Source organism: Octopus bimaculoides, chromosome 8 (assembly GCF_046866305.1).
Source record: "Octopus bimaculoides isolate indiv1 chromosome 8, ASM4686630v1, whole genome shotgun sequence".
Taxonomy (NCBI): domain Eukaryota; kingdom Metazoa; phylum Mollusca; class Cephalopoda; order Octopoda; family Octopodidae; genus Octopus; species Octopus bimaculoides.
In genome coordinates, this window is record NC_142935.1 from 83,927,782 (window position 1) to 83,942,393 (window position 14,612).

Genomic DNA, 14,612 nt, shown 5'->3' on the forward strand with positions numbered 1-14,612 from the left:
ACCACCTCCCTCCTTTAACAAGGAAAGGAAGGCATCCTTTTTCTGCGTAGTAGCCATACTGAAAGAGACAGTGTGGTGAATAAGAGCAAACGGGATTGAGACAGGTCACTTCATCTCCGGACAGGGGTTGGAAAGTTGGTTCAACTTCCACCTCATGAGGAAGATCTGTCTGGAGAGAAAGTACCTGCCTCATAGTGTGTATGAGAAAAGATGGAAAAATGTAGTAAGACAGTTGCATATGCATGGGGCCATGCTTGTGTAGCCGGTCAATGAAGAAAAAGGAGGAAAACAATCTCTCTCGACCAAATATTAAAGAAAAGAATGAAGTTTCGAAACTGGCAGGTTGGAATAGAGCCTGGAGGGAAAGTTATATAAAATTCAATAGTTTTAATTATACATTAATTAAAATTTTTAAACCATAACGTTTTTATCATCCTGATCCTCATATTGTAATCACAACAGTATGGTCCCCTCTCCCCTGTAAGACTGTCCATTGTTTGTCCCTGACCCCTCGTTGTTATATCTATATATGCCATTATAGGTAAATAAAGAAATCATTCATTGCCTGTTGATTCTTCGACATGCATACGTTCACCTCACTTACTTGGAGACGTAATTGCAAAAAAGAATATGTTCATGTAATGTTACAAGATTTCCTTCAATTAACTTTATATGTTAATGCATTACCTCCAATAATAAATATGTTATGACTTATTACGAACATCTCGCGAATTCCTGTTTTCTTATTACGTACAAGATGGTGACCCCCTCTTTCTTTCATGCTTATTATATTATAGGATGTCATTTAATCGACCCATTTTCACTATATACTCATTTACAACTTTCACATTGTCAAGACATGGGGACACAAACATGCACATATTTACACACACATACTCACATGTATATGTATGTATGTATGTATGTATGTATGTATGCATGTATGTGATGGGCTTCTATCAGTTTTCTTCCACTAAACCCACTCACAAGGCTTTGGTTAATCCACATCTAGAGTAGATGACACTTGCCTTGCAAAGGTTACAGGTGCTGTCCTTCTCCAATTGAATAATTACAAAAGGGATAATAGCATAGGAAAAATATGTAATAAAGCATAATTTATTTGGGAACATTGTGTTTCATTGAATAATATTACATTCTATTGTTTCTAACTAAATACTATTAACACTGAGACTGCTAATTAATGGCCAAAATATTAAAGTATCTCAAACGCAAAATTTAGCCGATAAATAAATAGATTTCAACTTAGATCGCCCACTCTGTTTTCTGGAGGGCGGCCGAATGTGTCATTATTGAAGCTAAACAAGATAACGTATCTGATTTGAAAAGAGTCTACTAATGTATTTAGGTACTCACTCCACCTGTTAGAAATGACAACCAATCATACATTATCCTTCTAACTAATGAAAGGTCACACCAGACGTAGTCCTACATACGCCTGAAAAGACACTTGCGCTGATAAGAGACGCTTCATGATTGTTTTAGCGAATTTCAATTGCAATTGTTCCACAGAAATGACGTCAGCATTATGGCTTACTTCAAGAATTAAAACAAAGAAAGAAAAAAAAATATTAGGTTAATTTGTTCGGACGAAAAGAAAATCTCACAGAACAAAGGTCTTTATTTTATGGCGTGAACCCATTTTTGGAAATGAATCGCAATGGCTTAGATAAATATTTCCAATTGTAACTGTTTTGTCAACATTTTGCCCAAGAACATCGGACATGGAAATATGAAATTCACAACCTATTGAGATCGAGTCATAAAGGAAATCTGAAGTACTCTATATTAAAATAAGTATTTTAAACCAATGAAAACGGGTGTTTAGTTGGCTATTTCGTTGGTCAGAGACATTCCAGGATTCACGATCAAGTAAAATTATAACCTATAAAGTATTCTGTAGTTCAGAATAGTTAATCATTTTCTACTTCCGGTTTTCTATTTTATGTCCTCGAACTTTGATAGATAACCATTGGAGGTCATTTTAGATAGATGTAAACAATATATAACTACCTGATATAGACAGTAAGTACTTATGTATTTTTCTGGAATTTATGAAATATCTGATACTTTAACAACAGCGTAATTTTCCTCTGAGAGGTTTCCATCTTTTTTGGCAGTTTACCGTCCTTGACATGGTTACCTTGACAACGAGTAATGTTCGAAACGATACACCTCTCCATCACTTCAACTCTCATGTGCTTCTTTCAGTGGATTCTATTTTATATAATTATCTTTTTGTTATTGTATTTATTTCTATATAGGTAACTTTGTTTTGTTTAATTCTATTAACATATACAAATAGTAGGTTTATGTTAGTGGAAAATAAAATCAAAAGCGTGAAGGAAACGATAATGTATGAAGAAATCGCTATAATTCACGTTATACACATATGTATGTTTTATAACGTCTAATGTACATATACACACACACATGTATACATATGTGTGCGTGTTTGAATGTGGGAACATGGTGAGAATAAAGTTGATACTCCTACATGACTTCGGAATGTTGTCTCTGATACATTTAATTATTTTATATTCTGCTCTATTTCTTACTGCGTGTTTGTTCTCTCCACAGGAATCTGTCCTGCTCTTTCTTTCTTCCTTCATTTCTTTTTTCCTTTTTGTCTTCGATAGGTGACACTTGTTGATGTCTTGTAAAATTTGATTTTAAACAAATCTTAACATTACGTGACATATATATACACACACACACATTACGTGATATATATATGTGTGTGTGTGTGTGCGTGTATACACACACACACATAAAAGGTACAAAACAGAATATAGTGTTAGATTACTTATTTCATATGTATTCTTTTGTCAGAATATATCATGTAGTTATACATTAGCGTATAGCCTCATTTTTAGTGTGGTGAAATTTGGACTGTTTCATACATCTCCGCATCTTTTTGTAAGTGGGGGACGAAACGATAGAGTGCACTTTCTCTCAAATGTTACCCTCACATTCCGGCGCTCATCACCAAAATAAAATCATTTATGTGTGTTACAATTTACACATGATATAGATCCAAAAGGCTCATTTAACTTGAAACACTAACATTCGGTAGAGATAAAAGGAAAAGTCGACCGCATTGAAACGTGATTGAATTTAAAACTCTTGGGATATAGATTTAAATACTACCAGACTTTGATCGGCTTTCTGTTTCAGATTTTAAAATATATTAATAACAAATGTATTTTTGGTAATTCTCTAAATGATTTCAGTGACGGCTCTGAAATATCACAAGAAAATATCACAAGAAAACTTCAATAAATAACTTCTTGCTTCATTGTTGTATTTTGAATATAACAGGGTTTTAGGGCGGCGAACTGGCAGAATCGTCAGCCTTTACGTTCTGAGTTCAAATTCCACCGAAGTCGACTTTGCTTTCATCCTTCCAGGGTCGATTAAATAAGTACCAGTTACGCATTGGGGTCGATGTAATCGACTTAATCCCATTGTCTGTCCTTATTTGCCCCCTCTATGTTTAGCCCTTTCTGGGCAATGAAGAAATAAATATAACAGGATTTTTATTTCTCTACTGTGCTCGAGTTTCATGTATTATCATTTAACGAATGATTTAAAATATTTATTTACTTTTTAACTATATGCAGGCGTGGTTAAGAATCTGGCTTTCCAGCCATATAGTCTTGGGGTCAGTCTCACTGCGTGACACCTTGGAGAGGTGCAACCAAAGCCTTGTATGTGGATATATCTATGTGTGCGTGTCTTTGGCTTTTGTTTGCCCTCCACTACCGCGTGAAACCAATGCTGGTTTGTTTACATCCCCGTAACTTAGCCGTTCAGCAGGACAGACTTACAAAATACGTATTGGGATCGATTTTCTCTATTATACCCCTCAAGGTGGAGTCCCCTCATGACTGCAGTCCAATGACTAAAATAAGTAAATGGTAAAAGATATTGTTTGTAGTAATTTAAATGAAATGCTACTTTTTTTCCCAAACCATCTGTGACTTTCATTTTCCATGAATTTTGTTTTCGTTTGCCGACTAAAAGGACAATTAAGAGTCATAATTATTCAAGAACACCTGCCTCGTTAATCTCATCCATCTCAGAAGTTACTTCAGAGATCATAAGTAGAGCACCTCTTCCTCCAGACCGACTTTAGATTGCTCTTGTGGTAGCATACCATACATCTCAGTTTGAAGACAGTGTCCTGTCTAGTTGGCAAATTTGTTTTGTTTATTGAAATGTCTCAGGCTTAAATTATAAGAAGGAAAAAGTAAAAATGTTAAAATAAACAAGGAGAGTCCTAACTCCTGTTATGCACAACTGAAATACAAAGTAACAAACTTATTCATTTCTTAGTTTAGTCTAAATCCAACACTATGTTTTTACCAGAGGCCCAGTGTGTGTGTGATTTAGTTATGTTGTAATAGCACTCACAAATCACAAATTAATAGGTATTGTAGTTAAAAGACATTTGACTTATTTCTAGATTCCAGGATTAAAAATGACTTATCTCTTTGATTATATATGGTTTTCCTACCTATGCTTGCCCTGTTTGTTTGAAGTTTAAAATCTTATTGGAGAAAAAAAGATACAGATAGCACATAAAGAAAATTAGATAATAATTTTTCATTCAAGCACCTATACCTATGGTATCAGTTTGAGCCAAAGAAATTATGGTACACCTATCTTATTATATGTTACATTACATGGTTACTATACTTAGTTAACTCTAAAGCCATCTACATTCATGTCCAGAAAATATGCCATATGGACAATGATAAAGCATGAAGACCTGTTGAGGCAAGTGAAATCAAAATCAAAATCGCTGACGTGGCCAATGACAGTACTGCCTGGTTGACACTCATGCCAGTGGAACATTAAAAGCACCATCCGAGCGTGATCGTTGCCAGGGCCGCTGATTGGCTCCTGTGCAGTGGCATGTAAAAAGCACCATTCAAGTGTGATCGTTGCCAATGTCGCCTTACTGGTACATGTGCCTGTGGCACGTGAAAAACAACATTTGCCAGTGCTGCCGGACTGGCTCCCATGCAGGTAGCACATAAAAAACATATTTTGAGTGTGGTCATTGCCAGAATCACCTGATTGGCCCTCATGCTGGTGGCATGTAAAAGCACTAACTACACTCTCGGAGTGGTTGGCGTTACGAAGGGTATCCAACTGTAGAAACATTGCGAGATCAGATTGGAGCCTGGTGCAGCCTTCTGGCTCACCAGTCCTCAGTCAAACCGTCCAACCCATGCCAGCATGGAAAGCAGACATTAAACGATGATGATGATGTAAAAAAAAAAAAGTGATAAAAGGTTTTGTAAAAGTGTTGAATAGGCAAGTCTTTATTCAACATCAAACATTAAAAAAACTTGTTGAGATCATTTAAAATGAAATTTCTTACCATAAATTTTCCTGCAACATAAATGTTTACAGCAAAATTTCCTATAACCATTTACATTGTTTAATGATAGGCATAGTAGACTAGATTCCCATTAGAATCCAGCTTTATGAAAGCCATATTGGTGTTCATCAATAAGAGATAGAGAGAGAGAGAGAGAGAAAAATTTGGTGTTGGAGAGTGTCATTAGTTGCTGTTTTCATTCCCTTTCAGATTCTGGAAACTAATTCATAGGATGATGGTTAGCAGAGCCAGATCAGGGTATAATCCTGTAGTGAGAGAGAGTGTGGGGAGGGATTAAAGAGTTTGGTGAGCATAGGGGTTAGTCATGAGAATATTCTTTGATGGTAATAGAAGAATCATTGTAGGGGCCAGTTGACTTTGATGGTTTGAGAAAACCAGAGGTACTTTTGTACTTGGCATGTATGGATGATGGTGAGTCAGATGAGTAGAATATGATAGATTTGGTAGAGGTTTACTTAGTTTTGCAGTATGGAGTTGGATAGTAAGTGGGTGGTAAAGGTGGGGTTTGTCTCTGTGGAAGTACTACAATCAGAACCATCATGGTTTAAGAAATTGAGGAGAGGAAGATTCCTCAAAGCTGGTAGGGAACCTTTTGGCAAAGAACCAAACTGATCAGTTGCAGTTTAGTTGGCAGAGGTACTTGAGAGCTGTTTAATGTACAGAAGTGTCCATTATAGTTCAGCTATTGGTCTTACAAGAGTTGTGGTGATGGGTAGATGCTGTCCATTTCATGAAGGAAGACAAGATACTTGCTTAAGGTTCCATGCAGTGAGACTGAACCCAGAATGATGTGGTTGGAAAGCAAACTTCTTACCATACAACCATGCCTAATTTGCATTTTTTATGTTCACTACATTAGATGTAAACCCTAACTTGACTATTATTTTCCATTTCTTCAGTGATTCATTCTTCTTAGATATGCTAATTTTCACACTTACTGTACATTGATTGATAATTCACTTATAATTCATACCGTTTTGAGGAGATCTAATATGTTCTAATCCTGTTCTGAGAAGATCTAATATGACCAAAGCATGTCTGCTATTGTTTTTCTGAAATAATTGAAACAATATGGGTTTCATATTTTGGCACAAGGCCAGCAAGCTCAGAGGAGGGAGCAAGTCAATTATATCAACCCAGTACTCAACTGGTACTTATTTTATCGACCTGAAAGGATGAAAGGCAAAGTCGACCTCAGCAGAATTTGAACTCAGAACATAGCGGCAGACGAAATACCGCTAAGCATTTCGCCCGGCGTGCTAACGATTCTGCCAGCTCGCATAGCACCTTAGTTAAGTGACTTCTACTATAGCCTCAAGTCTATTAATGTCTGGAATGAACTTTGGTAGAAAGAAACACTATAGAAGAAGTCCATCGCATGTGTGTGTGTTATGCATGCATGTGTGTGTGTGTATCTGAGAGAGAGAGACAGACAGACAGACAGAAAGAGTTTAGATTTACATTTATGCTGCTTAAAACTATGACAACCCCTCTGCTCACCTACTGAAACAAGTGGATTGAGTACATTGAGTACATAATTGAGTACATTGAGTACATAATTAGTGCTGTTATTTAGCCACAGGTCAGTTTTAACGCATTTCCAGTTTCCATTGTTGAAATTTCACTCCTAAGATTTTGGTCAGCTTGGAAGACAGCATCAAGCACTTATCTAAATGGTTGCAAAATGAACTTGTTAACCAAAGAACCATCCCTTCTACACTCATGTATACATTACATTAGTGTATATTAACAAACGCACAAGAAAACTTGTCTTAATAGTGATATTTGTTGACTCTAATATTCGGTGGTAAACAACATTTGCTTTAACAAACAATACAAATAACTGAATTTGAAGAATCACAAGACATGCTAGCATGGGAAAAATGGTAGATAGAATATGTATAAATGTAATAATCTACAATATATATATTTTTTTAATTATTTAATATTTCTTAATCATTTGTACATTTGAAGAAAACATATCAGTGCATCCATATATAAAAAGTTTTGCTGTTTTTTCACCTTTCTGTAAAACAACAGAGTTCCTGTGGATGTTATTTGGCTTGATAACTGCTTTAGGATTTCAGCTCTGATAACAAGAACAAATTCCTAGCACTATCTCAGGTTTCAGTAATATAATTCAGCTTCCTGTGATGAAGATACTTCTAGGTTAGAAATAGTTTGATCTAATGGTGTACTAACTGGGGTGTGGCTGGGTTTGCTTCTTAAAAACAAGGAGAAATAAGTTATACAATTAAACAATACATGTAATTAAGAGCCAAATTGAAGAAGCCTCTTTGCCAGTGGTGCAAAAGCTTTATAGTTAGCATCAGTGGGGTGAATTACAGGTACTTAGGAACATTTGGGGATCACATCAGTGGTATGTAGACAATAATAAATCTTAAATTTTACAGATTCATTAGTAATTAAAATTCAATTATTGTTTGCTTTAAACAGATTTTTCCGTATGGACTTTTCAAAGATCTTGTCAGTAGGCAATTTCAGATTTGAATCATCATCAGCATCAGCATCATCATTATCATCAATGTCATTGTTATAATGTCCACCTTTCCATGCTGGCATGAGTTGAATGGGATTTATTGAGACAGATTTCCTATGATTGAATGCCCCTTTATCGCAAACCCTCATCTGTTTCCAAAAATATTCCCCATGACTGGACATGTTTCTGTAGAAGATTGCAAACAAAGGAAACCATCTATATGACAGTGACACTTGTTTACAACTCTCATGCATTTCAACAACAGGAGACACCAACTCACACATAGACACATGAATGTATATATATATATTCATGGGTTTGTTTGTTTCTTTTTTATGAAATCCACTCACAAGGCTTTGGTCAAGCTAGGGATATAATAGAAAATACTTCCTTAAGGGGCTATACAATGAGGTTGAACCCAGAACCAACTGGTTGGAAAGCAAGATTTTTAACCACATAGCCATGCCTGAATGCAAGTGAAATTTTGCCTGTGAGTAAAATGATTCCCCGTCTCCCTGTTAACAATGAGTTTATTACATACAGTACTCAGGTGCACTACATGGTCACTTGATCTGCTACAAATAACTTCCAAATCTTCTTCAAATCACCATCTTTTTTTAAAAAAAGAGGACATATTACGTAATGAAGTTTAAGATAAAACTGTGTCTGAAAAGATGTGGATGGCTATTGTTAGAATATCATTTATGTGTGTATGTATGTATATATGTATGTATATATATATATATATATATATATATATATATATATATATATATATATATATATATATGTTACATATATATATGTGTGTATATGTATACATGTATATATGTATATTATTTACATTTGACGGATATTTGTCCTCATCTTGTTTGTTGTTAACACAACGTTTCGGCTGATATACCCTCCAGCCTTCGTCAGGTGTCTTGGGGAAATTTCGAACCTGGGTTCTCATTCCTAACGATGTTACTATTATTATATTATTATTATTATTATTATTATTACTATTATTAATCAGGTCGCTGCTGTGAATCGAACCCGGAACCTTGGGGTTAGTAGCCCGCGCTCTTAACCACTACGCCATATGCCCGTGGGCGTAGTGGTTAAGAGCGCGGGCTACTAACCCCAAGGTTCCGAGTTCGATTCACGGCAGCGACCTGATTAATAATAGTAATAATAATAATAATAATAATAATAATATAATAATAATAGTAACATCGTTAGGAATGAGAACCCAGGTTCGAAATTTCCCCAAGACACCTGACGAAGGCTGGAGGGTATATCAGCCGAAACGTTGTGTTAACAACAAACAAGATGAGGACAAATATCCGTCAAATGTAAATAATGTAAATAATTCCTCATCTCTTAAATATAGAACTGTATATATGTATGTATATATATATATATATATATATATATATATATATATATATATATATATATATATATAGGGAGAATTCACAAAAAACAAAAGATGAAGACAGGTGGTGTAGAAAACAAACAGGTGTATTAGTATATTGCTTGGGAATTGAAAAAGTGTTTAATGTTTCGAGCCTACGCCCTTCCACAGAAAGAAAGAAGGAGAGAAACAAACAGAGAAAAAAGTGTGTGTAGTGGTTAGTGATCTATCATGGTGAATGCCGGACAGAAGGGTCACACAGGAGAGCTAAGAAGAAGGGGAGATGACAATGTGTATATATATATATATATATATATATATAAATATCATCATCATCATCGTTTAACGTCCGCTTTCCATGCTAGCATGGGTTGGACTATTTGACTGAGGACTGGTGAAACCGGATGGCAACACCAGGTTCCAATCTAATTTGGCAGAGTTTCTACAGCTGGATGCCCTTCCTAATGCCAACCACTCAGAGAGTGTAGTGGGTGCTTTTACGTGTCACCCGCACGAAAACGGTCACGCTCGAAATGGTGTCTTTTATGTGCCACCCGCACAAGCCAGTCCAGGGGCACTGGCAACGATCTCACTCGAAAATCCTACAGGAGCCAGTCTGGCGGTACTGGCAACGGCCACGCTCAAAATGGTGCATCTCATGTGCCACCCGCACAAGAGCCAGTCCAGGGGCACTGGCAACGATCTTAATTGGCTTGCCGGGTCTTCTCACGCACAGCACATTTCCAAAGGTCTCGGTGAGGCCCAATGTACGAAGGTCTTGCCTCACCACCTCAGCCCAGGTCTTCCTGGGCCTACCTCTTCCACGGGTTCCCTCAACTGTTAGGGTGTGGCACTTTTCACGCAGCTATCCTCATCCATTCTCACCACATGTCCATACCAGCGCAATCGTCTCTCTTGCACACCACAACTGATGCTTCTAATGTTCAGATATATATATATATATATATATATATATATATATATATATATATATATGTATATATATATATATGTAATGTATATATGTATGTATATGTATATATGTATGTATATATATATATATATATATATATATATATATATATATATATATATATATATTTACTAGCTGTTGGACCCAGTGTTGCTCGTGTTTTCCGTGTTGAAGTTAAGCCCACCTCTGACCTTGCATTGAAATCTTCTATATTTCCCCTGCCAACTTTTACCCATTATAACAATATACATACATGTATTACATATATCTGGTTCAGCAGGGATTTTACCCGCTTACCTCTTTTGACATACTCCTACATACTGGACCATCTGAAATCGCAGTCAAACTTTTGGATGTACCTCGACCTGTTGAGAATGATGTTTGTTTATTTCTTTCCCCTTAATGCCACCCTCTGTACAAAATTGATCAGTGTGTCCAATCTCAGCCAAATCCAAAGAAAAGTGTTAAGGTTATGTCATAAAATAGAATCCCTATGACCATTTCCATGAAAATATCCCATTGACTTTTAAATCCCAATACATTATATGAATAATCGATGTTTTATATGTTGAAGTGCTTCATTTTACTCGGATCAATTTTCTTCAAAATCAGTTCATTATTTTATTGTGAGTAAATTTTGACGATTTCTGCCTTTCACCAGTTTAATTTTAATTCTACTACATGACTCTGCCTATGAACTTTACCTAAATGTCAAATTTCATCAAAATCGGATGAATTCTGTGAAAGTTACGGCATAAAATATTAATCCTATGGGTAATTGCATATAAAAAGCCTATTGATTTCTTAAAATACCCCACTCACATGCAGTTATCGATTTTTTGTCAACTCTTCATGCTGGCATCAACTAATGGACATGAACTGTAATCATGTGTAAAATTTCTACAAAATTGCTAAGAATGTCTCTAAGGAAATGCTTATTCGCATTTGTACCCTTTTCAAGCCCCTTCAAGCTGCAGGAAAAATAACATCATTTTGGGAATTTCCATTGAAACACCCCAATTGAGCTCACAAAAATCGATGCCAGCTGAGAATTATTGAGTTTTCGAAAAATTCTGACCTTATTTGAACTTCAGGGCATGTGATCTACCTATGTGTCAAAAATCATTAAAATCGGTTGGACGGTGTGGGAGGAGTTAGAGTAACCCCAAACAAGCATACAGACAGACACCATTGCACATTTATGTATATATATATGTGTGTGTGTGTGTCGTATATATGTATGTGTATATATATATATATGTATATATATATATATATATATATATATCATCATCATCATCATCATCATCATCATCGTTTAACGTCCGCTTTCCATGCTAGCATGGTTTGGACGATTTGACTGAGGACTGGTGAAACCGGATGGCAACACCAGGCTCCAATCTAAATTTGGCAGAGTTTCTACAGCTGGATGCCCTTCCTAACGCCAACCACTCAGAGAGTGTAGTATATATATATATATATATATATATATATATATATATATATATATATATATATATACATATATATATATATAGAGAGAGAGAGAGAGAGGGGGAGAGCAATAAGAAAATGGAGGAGATTAATAGGTGGTATTCAACTTTTAGCCATTATATTATGTCAATTTATTTATTTACTAAAAGGACAATTATAACAATATACATACATGTATAACATATGCTTTACATATATAATATATAAAATATAAAAATATCAGTAATTGTTAAAATATATAACATATAGCAATAGAAATTGGGATAATATCTTACAGCTGTTTCAGCCAAGAGGCAATAATACCTCATTCTACTTTTATCTCTACATTTATCTAAGATGCCAAAACCTAGAACTAAGCACACAGATCAAAATATGTCTTCCTTTTCTCTAACACCAGTGGACTCTAATCCAAACTAAGCCCAATACATCACCTCTTACTAACCACACAACATACACCTCTTGAAGACCCAAATTTCTTAACCCTGTCTATAGTCCATATCTGCTGCCCAAACTATGTTTTTCTGTCAGCCTTCACTCTGAAAGGTGATGTCTGTACATATGGAGATTCAAATCTCCCTGCCACTCATCTGGATATCAGCAGCAAATCTTCTAGTTACTCTGACTCAAAATACAACCCTCCCACTTCAGTCTTTAAAATACATTTGCTTTTTCTAACACTCTTAAAATTTCTTGAACCATTAACAACTCTTCAACTATGTCTCTTCTTGTATTGAGGACATCTCACTTCACTCCTTTACCAAGTCATTGACCTCTTGGTTCTTACACTCTGTCACCAGTGCAGAAAAACTGAATCATTTGCAGTCCTCAAATTTCTACTTGTTTCATTTTCTACACATATTCTTGACCTATTCAGCCACTCCAAATACCCTTCTCACTTTCTCACTTCCAAACCCAATTTCCAGAGCATAACTATCTCTGCACCTATGGGATTTTGTTTTATGTCTCTTTTCAAGAACCAAAACAAGAGAAGTCATTGTGTGTCGTAGACATTACTGGATCTGGAAAGAGACAAAAAACAAAATTAAATCAAATTTAATTAAATTAAAATCAAATTAACAGAAGAAAACTTGACACTTTTAGCTTTTATATGGTACCAGTTCAGTCATGCTACCATAGACTTTTGAAACACTTTGTATTGTTGCATATCCCATGTACAACAAGTGCTTTCTGTTCTGTGTCCTCTAGCTGGTTCACTCACAATAGCTGTATTGCAAGTCAAGTGAGACCAAAATTCAAGGCCTCTGCCAGGGATGTAGCCAGCCCACTTATGCATACCTTTACTCCATTGGACACTAAACTCCGCTTGCGAAGACCTGTTGAGGCAAGTGAAATCGAAATTGAACTAAATTTGGCAACTGGTCCCCATGCCAACGTCTCCTCCATTGGACACTAAACTCTGCTTGCGAAGACCTGTTGGGGCAAGCGAAAGCGAAATCCTGATGGCACCACCGTTCGAGAGTGATTGTTACCAGCGTCGCCTTCCTAGCACTTGTGCCGCAGCTTCGCGTTCCTGGTACTGTGCCGGTGGCATGTGAAAAGTCATTTGAGCGAGATCGTTGCCAGTGCCGCTGGACTGGCTCCTGTGCAGGTGGCACATAAAATACACCATTTTGAGCATGGCTGTTGCCAGTACCGCCTGACTGGCCTTCGTGCCGGTGGCACGTAAAAGCACCCACTACACTCTCGTAGTGGTTAGCGTTAGGAAGGGCATCCAGCTGTAGAAACTCTACCAAATCAGATTGGAGCCTGGTGTAGCCATCTGGTTTCACCAGTCCTCAGTCAAATCGTCCAACCCATGCTAACATTGAAAGCGGATGTTAAACGACGATGATGATGATGATATATATTTATATATATAGCCATTGAACTTTTACTGATGCTCATTATCATCATTTTAATATTCACTTTAGCATGCTCACATAGGTCAGAATTTTTGTGATAGATTTTCTACAGCCAGAAGCCTTTCCTATCACAAACCTTCACTTGCTCCCATTTTTCTGACATAATTTAAATATACTTTAACCAAGTAACACAAGCCTTCTGTAGTTTTTTCACTCTTATTATCTTTTATACATCCAACCACGTGCTTTCACATACCAACTTTCTCACACATATATATATACATATACACATAGATGTATATATCACAAAGCCACACCTACACCTAGCCATTCTTAGCGCATTAAATGTATAAACACTAAATTAAGTAATATCTATTCATGCACAACCAAGTGTTAATCAGAAATGTAATATATTTAAATATTACAAAACCTTGTTGTGAGTGGAAACCTCTCCTTCTTTTAACCACATTTCAACAACATAAAAAGAATGTTTTACATTCTTATTATGCCAACAGTGGGTCTTTATAATATTAAACTTATTTCAGTTCTGTTATTTTAATTATTAATATTGTTTGACATAATTAGGTAGTTAAGTAGAAAATATGGAAGAGGTAATTGGCTGGAAGATATAAAATGCAGTAATTACACAAAACAAAACAAAAAAAAATCCAATGAAAATTGAACTTCTATTGTATATTTCAAATCACCTGACAAATTGCATAACAGTTTCATTTTTTCAGAATCTGATACAATGGTAAATGCTGTTGAAACTAAGCTATAGCCATTTTTTCTAAATATATTATGATAGCATAAAAGGAAAATAATAAACAGAGAAAATAATGAAGTATTTCAAGAATGGGGAAAACAAAACAGACACATCGTTATTCATAGAAAGAGTGAGAATGGAAGGGAGAATTGTAAAATAAATCATAACATACTGGAATATCATTAGA

General features: G+C 35.8%; 1 protein-coding gene across 2 annotated transcripts in view; it reads left to right on the forward strand.

Annotated features, from left to right (window-relative positions):
- Positions 1 to 1,392: 1,392 nt before the first annotated feature.
- LOC106872432 (uncharacterized) overlaps positions 1,393 to 14,612 on the forward strand; it is a 123,285-nt gene continuing 110,065 nt past the window's right edge. The window contains exon 1 of one of the 2 annotated variants that reach the window (XM_052970205.2): positions 1,393 to 2,043. The gene's annotated coding sequence lies outside the window, so the exon portion shown is untranslated. The remainder of the gene's footprint in view (positions 2,044 to 14,612) is intronic. The other variant, XM_014919433.3, reaches the window with a different exon arrangement.